The sequence below is a fragment of the Balaenoptera physalus genome, assembly GCF_965194825.1.
Source record: "Balaenoptera physalus genome assembly, chromosome: 3".
NCBI lineage: Eukaryota > Metazoa > Chordata > Mammalia > Artiodactyla > Balaenopteridae > Balaenoptera > Balaenoptera physalus.
In genome coordinates, this window is record NC_138890.1 from 165,290,213 (window position 1) to 165,297,936 (window position 7,724).

The following is a 7,724-nucleotide window of genomic DNA, read 5'->3' on the forward strand; positions in this document are numbered from 1 at the left end:
AGAATTCTATGTTGACAGTATTTTTTTTTTCATTCTACAATTTAAAGATGTCCATTGTCGTCTGACTTGCATCATTTCTGAAATCTGCCCTCATTCTTATCCTTATTCCTCTGTTCACCATGTGCCTTTTTCCTCTGGCTGATTTTAAGATTTTCTCTTTATCACTGTCTTTCAGAAATTTGATTTTGATGTGCTTTGATGTTATTGTGTGTGTGTGTGTGTGTATTTGTGCTACTTCAGGTTCCTTAAGGTTCTTAGATCTGTGGGTTCATAGTTTTTATTAAATTTGGAAGTTTTCCAGCCATTATTTCTTCAAATATCTTTCTGTCTCCCTCTCCTCTCCTCCTGCCAACACACACTTTTCTGGGACTCCAGTCAAACATATAATGAACCACTCTATATTATCCCCAGGTCATTGAGGCCTGATTTAGTTAGTTAGTTAGTTAATGTTTCAGATTGAATAGTTTGTACTGCTACATCTTCAGGTTCACTGGTCTTTTTCCATGTCTAAGCTGCAGTTAGTCCCACCAAGTGTATTTTTTCACTTCAGATATCTTAATTTTCATCTCTAGAAGTTCCAATTGGTTCTTTATGTCTTCACTATCTCTCCTGATTATATTCATATTATTTAAAGATCCTTAAACATGTTGAGCATGTTTGTAATAGCTATTTCATTGTCTTTGAATACTAATTCCACCATCTCTGTCATTGGTGGGTCTTTTTCTATTGACTCTTTTTCTCCTCCTGGTTATGGGTCATATTTCCTGATTCTTGGCATGTCTAGTTATTTTTTTTGGATCCTGAACATGGAGTTGTTAGGTCATTGAGTATCTGAACTTAGCTATCCTCCTTTAAAGAATGTTGGTTTTGTTCTGGAAGGTAGTTAAAGTCCTGGAAGATCAGATTGGTTTGATCCTTTCATGGCTTCTTTTGAAGTGTTTAAGGGTATATCTGGAGTAGTCTCTATTCTGAGCTAGTTTAGCTCTACTACTAAGGTGTGACCCTCTGGGTCTCTTGAACAGTCACTTTGGATGCTGGTCTCTTGAAGGCATAGTGTGAAAGATCCATGGCTTGACCTTGACCTGAAAGATCCTTGGCAAGAGATTCATAAAATCCTCTCTCCACATGGTACAGCTTGAGACCAAAGAGTTGCTGTGAGGGAACATGGAATTGAGGTTGCCTACAGTTGCATAGAGGGACCAAACGTATGGGTGGATGCTGAGAAACAGTTAGAATGCTCCTGTAAAGAAAAGTGGCTGGCGGATAGTGGATCATTAACTACCAGGTCAGTAATTCAGTGTGATACTTGATTCTCTCTGTATACAAGGACTTGGCAGCTTTTTGGCCTGCTACATAGATAATGCTAAACTTCCTGGTCCCTGTTAGGATTAAATGGCACTGAAGATTGCATTAATCTACGAGGTCCTAATGTATCTCCTTAGGACCATCAGCCTACAAATAGGAACTTTGAGGCATTGCTACAATTTTGAAGCAGTTGTCCTTTACCACATGTCTTTGCTTAATTCCTAAACTTTATAAAAGTTGTTAAATGGTTTTATGTTGAGAGATTTCTTCATATTTGAAGAAGCATATCTTGTTTCACTCATTTGAAAATGCCTTTGGTTACTATTTTTCATCACTGTCCTTTGTTCAACACAATAACTGACTTAGAAAATCTCATTATCTGGGGATGGTTTAAGAGTAAAGTAAGGGAGATGGCTTGGAACCATTTGAAATCATTTCACCATATCTATTTACTTCTTTTTCCCTGAGCTGGGGTAAGTATAGGTTTAGCACCAACAATATCTATTTATAAGGTGTTTGCTTCTTCCCACATGGATATTCAACTTGGTGTCTGAGGTTAGTAAAATGAAGCTTTAAGTCTGACTGCTTTTGTTATTGTGATTTTTACAGCATTGTTCAACACATGTACTCATTCCATTAGGTCTTGCCGACCATTAGCTTGTGGGAAATAGTTCCTCTTCTCTGTATGTTTAAGCCTAAACTTACATTGGCTTAGTTTAGTTGCATTGTTAACCTTTGAAATGTAGGTAATTTTAATGTCCCCAACACAGGCTGACCCAGAAATAGATTTAGTGAATATTCATATACAACACCAAACTATCTTTTCTGATATCCACCATGAGGCTCTCCAAAGATTTCCCGTTGTTTTTATTTACTTAGTGTCTAGAAAGCCACAAATGTAACCTGACGGCTGAGAACAACCAGCAGGTTTACCCTTCTAAGGGCCTGGGTTCTCTGCTCTGTTCCCTGGCTCCAGGCTGTATCTCAACAAATATAATATCCTGTAGAAGGAATAAGAGGCATAGGGAAAACAATACCTCATTACAGTGAACATTAAACTAACCTGTGATAGAGCTGTTGGGAATACTGTGCATAAGGTTCCAGACAACCTTGGTGCTTAGGCTTAAGAGTGCAGGAGCCAATCTCCACTGTCGGTAAGAATTTACTACCCAGGGCACAAAGAGAACAACAAATTAAGGAAGTCGTCATGGAACTTGGAGGAAGCAGACAACGCCAAATTTACCCTTTGCAACATGAAGTTCAAGTACTGGAGCCAGAGCACTTTACAGAGCTAGCCAACCACAGGCCAAAAATGGGGCTGAAAACACACGTAGTTGAGGTTTAGAGGACAGAACTGTAAATCCCCTTTCCATCAAAAAGCTGCAGGAAAGCTCGCAGGACTTCGGTCTGCATTTTAGAAACAGCACATGTGTGTCTTCTAGGCTATTTAAGCAGATCAACAGCAACAAACCTGCACACGAAGGGAATTACTCCGGACACCTGTAACTCTTTTTTCTTCCTATCTTCCCTCCGACCACTAAGAAAACTGCCTCATGAGGGCAACCTTGTGTGACTCTTACCCTAAAGCTCTGATGTCACCTGCATTTGTCTTTGTTCTTCTCTGATGAATTCTAACATTTTCTATTGGTGAGGATGCTAATTGGATGATTACCAACCTTAATTACGAGGTGCTCTGAACTACGCTGATTCTTCTTCCTTCGCTGAAGGTCACTCATGTGTGCACCTGAGCTGTGAAAACTCCACATGTATTTGATATGGTTTGAGGCACGCCCTGAACACACCTGCTTCCCAGAAACTTTGAATCTGTGCTGCAGGCACCCGGGCCCCATGCCCTGGCCACAGATGATTGGATAGAGTTGTGCACGTGGTTCAAGGACCGTAGGTCGGCTGAGCCAATCAGATTCTACTTCTCAGGATTTCGGACTGGTGAACTAAGATGCAGCTTCCTTCAGTGGCAGGAGCACCCTTGTGTGCCCAGAGGATGAAGAGTGGGAGATGGAGGTGGAGAGAGACAAAGAGAGGAAGGGAAAGAAAGGGAGATCATGTACAGAGTGAGGCGGGGAAATCTTGAGCGATGAGACCATCTCTCTGTGGATCATGAGAGACGCTGCTGGAAGCTTTACTTCTTGGCTCTCTAGGTCCCAGGTGCCTTCCAGGAGGACTGGCTGTACTTCCTGCCCTGTCGGTCTGTGGGATGCTCCTTATGGAACTGACTTAAGTGGTTTTCTATCCTCACAAACTAACTGCTTGAACAGAACCCAAAATATGTTAGAAACATACTTCTTGCGTTTCTGGCAAGACTGGCTTTTAGGCTCAGGCAATATTTCATATTAATCATAAAACAGTAACTTGGGCTCATAAACATTTGTCATTCACACTAAAATCCCACACAGAATTGGAATTCATGGAATTGCTCAAAACTCTTCCTTATTACAGACGTTGAGCCCGTGCCCCCTCTTCAGGCCACCATCGACGCGGCCTGTGAGGGTCAAACAAACACAGTGTGCCTTTCAGATGCGTGAAGACCCTCAGGAACCAAGGCGTGATGGATGCGTCTGGTGGAGAAGAGACCATTACAAGCCACCTGTTGTTTAAGAACTCTCTCCTGTCCCATTTGCCACCAAAGTTATTTCCTCTGTGTTGGTGATAAGCTTCCAGGCCTTCATTTTTCCTGACGTCAGTTGCGCACGCCAAGGGGTGTGTCCTTCTGCTTCTGACTTTGAGGTGGTCTCAGGCTGCTATGCCCTTGCTTCCCTGTTTGCCACACCAGCCCCACCCTACACCCTACCTGCGACCTGCCAGGAGGCTCTGCAGAGTCCAGGCCGGGGTCAGGCCTCTTCCACCAGCAGTGCAACATGGCACGTGTGTTCCCCAGACATATTAAGGTTCTGTTCATTCTTAGGAGTCCGTGACCCCAATAAGTAATGTTTTTTCATGAGCTATATTTGTTTAAGAAGCTGTTTCTCGGTGAACTCAATGTCCTTGGTTAATTTTAACCTCACTAGAGATAAAATGTTAACAATACTCGGTTTGACCTCTTATGTCTATTGTGGCCATTCCATAGGTCTCTCTGACTGGATGAATATGTCGGGGTATCATTAACTTCAGGAAGCTTCTCTCCCCAGGACTACATCTAAAAACTTGGTCTCTTCAAGTCCTGGATCAATAAAAAAGAAGGAAGAAAATCATCACACTATGAGATTCTTTGCTTCTTCAAGAAGGTTAACAGCTGAGCATGGCTTTCACTATCAACCTGTGATTCGGAATTCATTTGATATTAGTATGAGCACTGTTCTAGTCACAACAATGTAAGACCCACACTCCTTCCCACAGGAGCTTGAAATCCAGTAAAGAAATAGATGTGATGAAGATTTTTGTTAAGCATAACGAACTGAAATCACAAGGAGGTTCTTGCTGATTTCCGCTAAGAGAATGTAGAAACCTATGGAAGGCGTCTCAAAAAAGCAGCAAATGTAACTGGGACTATCTGATGGCTGATCCAAGGACCTCCGCCAAGCAGAGGGTACGACTCAGAGGAGAGATCCCAGCCCCCATTCACCTCCTCAGTCAGGTGCCCTGAGCAAGGCGCGTACTGGACAATTCTACACAAAAGTTGGACCAATAGCAAAACAACAAAACAAAAGCACTGCCCTCCCATTCTGGGCAAAATCCCAAACTCCCAGATAACAACAGAAGCTATTGATCCTTGCCTGAAACTCATGTTTCACTGCTACTAAAGGGTGCTCTACAGACCAGTGCCACATAGCAAACTCTTTCTGCCCCTCTGCAAGAATGTGTACAGAAACTGAGAGCAAGTGTTTAGAAACTTTTACAGCAATTTGATCTCAGTGTAACATTTTAATTTAATTTTACAAAAGTGCCAGTCTGCAAAGAATTGGAAATTTTAAGAACGGGTCCATCACCACAGATTCACCACGGATAGTTTTATAAGCACTGTTCTGTCACAGTTTTCAAAGGGAAAAAGCCACTCTACTTCCTCCTTTAAAAAGAGAATCCTGTGACATTTCCTTTTCCTGTACAGTATATGGAGTATCTTCCAGTCTGCTAGCACCTTGAAAGACACACAGGAGGGACAGCTGAAATGCAACCAGTAATACAACTGGCCTCACAAGCAGACTGAAGTGTCCACTCTTATTATCTTGTGAAATATAAGCCAAGTGGAAAAATTAATTTCTCATTTACCACTTTCTGACTAATGAATTTAAACATAGATCAAATACACACCAGTGCTGAGTTTTTCTTTTAATCTATTCAGCATGCTTAATTATAGCTAAGGGTAGCTTCTGATAAGAGATATAAACATATATTTATCTTTCCTATTTAGCTATAATGATACGAATATTTTATAATAAACATCATTTTCACCAGGTATCACCTCATCTCTGCTCCTTTTTTATTTAAGGGAGTCATAAATGTGTCTACTTGGAATCACATACGGAAAGTTCCAGAACATTCATGCAGCTTTTCAGGTCTTCGCCCCCACTGTCAGTTTGCACCAGCTGCTTCTCATCACCTAGCCCTGGTGTCCTTCCCATGAAGCTCGGTCCAACAGAGAAGCCAGCACCCAAAGGAAGTCCATGTACACACTGAGCAGTGGACAAAAGCCGAGACTTGAAGGTACGTGAACTAGATCCCAAGTTGTTTCCCAGATTCTGTCTTTGGGGATGACAGTGATAAAAAGACATGGGGCCAGGAAAGTCTCAGGCTTTTGTGTTTGTCCTTATAAAGGTGCTGATGTATGGTAAGGAGCAATGGAGTAAAGTTATACGTTGTCCATGAGGCCTTCTAGCATTACTGATTTGACCTTCACCCCACCTTTTCAAACTCGAGGATGAGTAAAACAGAATAGTAAAATGCTATGCTGATAGTTTTAACTACCATCCTCTATATGGTTCTGTCTAGATGTTCCGTCTGAGGTTTTATAAGTTAGAAATAAGAAAATAGTCTTTGTTTACGAATAGGCTATTTCAATGGAAAAAATATTTCTGTACCTCAGGAATGCTTCTTAGGACACATTCCTTATTTAAGTAAACTACTTGTACAGAAATGGGTTTTACAACCCATCTAGACTAAGTTGAAAATACTTCAAGCGAGCATTTAAAAAAATTTTAGGAAATTGTCTTGACTAAATTTTCCAAGTGACTAAGTGACACTGGTGGCAGCAAAATGACTTAAATAATCTGAGACCTGATGACGTTGACTATGAGGACCAATGGATCAATTATATTCAGAACTTGGGTTTTTTTGTTTTTAAAACAGAGAGTGGTATTTTCTCCAGAGACACCGGATAGGAATATAACTTGATCGTCCCACATGTGGTCCACTCATCCACGCTGGCTTTGAATCACACTCATCCCACGCTGAGCTCTTGTTTCCTCAAGCGCATTCTATGGTCTTCCAGTGCAGACAGACAGCATGCACTTCTGGTGGTTCTATACAGCCTTCTGGTCCAGGGCTGATTGAATATGTGAGTAGCTGTTCTATCACTTATAAACCATGTTGATATTAAGCATAAATGTAGTCCAGATAAGCTTTCATTTTCTTAGCCTAGAGGAGTATGACAGGATTAAAACCAAAGTGAATTGAGGGACGACTCAACTGTTTTCAGCAAATAATATAGAAGTGATTGTACCATTTGGACCCACTTAATTTTGTGTCTGACTATAAAACAAACACTGTGACAAACAGGATTTGAAGGAAACTGAGTGACTATAGAGAAAAGTATACCTAAGTATAGTCAATACTAAGGTAATGAAACAATATTCAACTTATGACAAGCAACCCAATAGACCATTAAAGTTTTAGATCTATAAAAATATATATATTTAAAATTTACACAGTAACAATTTACATAGTCTTAAGCAGTGTGAAACACATTCTTATAAAAAGAATCATGCAGCTTTAGAAACTTGCTATTTAAGAGAACTAATTCTGAATTAGTCATTCCTTTATTCCTATTTGTATAGGTTTTCACATATCAAGTCAGTTATCAGTTAAAAAACATATACCTTCTTTAATGTGGATTCCCAACATTTTCAGAGTACTCATAAATTAGATTTTTTTCTTCCTCCCCAAGGCCTGCCTGGACAGAATTAAAATGGTCTTTCTTAGATCTCACTAAAATATGAGAAAATCATCTGATATATAACAAAAACAAATATTTCCATCCAAAATTCATCTGCAGAAAGTCCCTGGAAAATTAACAGGAATGCCCCTGATCTGAGCTGCTCTTCTCTCCTGGAGACTGGGCTGAACCTATGCTAGCTCTGTCTGGGGCTCTCCCGTACACCAGAGAAGGCCCTGGGGCTTTCCCCTGGCTCCCCCGTGGGTGGAAATGACTTTGGTTCAGGGCTGTGAAGGCCCACATCCGAGAAATT

The 7,724-nt window shown here is 40.8% G+C and overlaps 1 long non-coding RNA gene across 5 annotated transcripts in view; it reads left to right on the plus strand.

The window, feature by feature from the left end:
- The window catches only part of LOC309659090, a 46,711-nt gene extending 39,935 nt beyond the window's left edge, over positions 1-6,776 (plus strand). For 4 of the 5 annotated variants that reach the window (XR_014262572.1, XR_014262574.1, XR_014262575.1 and 1 more), the window contains 4 exons: positions 1,135-1,285; positions 4,391-4,849; positions 5,750-5,964; positions 6,607-6,776. This is a non-coding gene — a long non-coding RNA (uncharacterized lncRNA). The remainder of the gene's footprint in view (positions 1-1,134; positions 1,286-4,390; positions 4,850-5,749; positions 5,965-6,606) is intronic. The other variant, XR_014262573.1, reaches the window with a different exon arrangement.
- Positions 6,777-7,724: the final 948 nt, after the last annotated feature.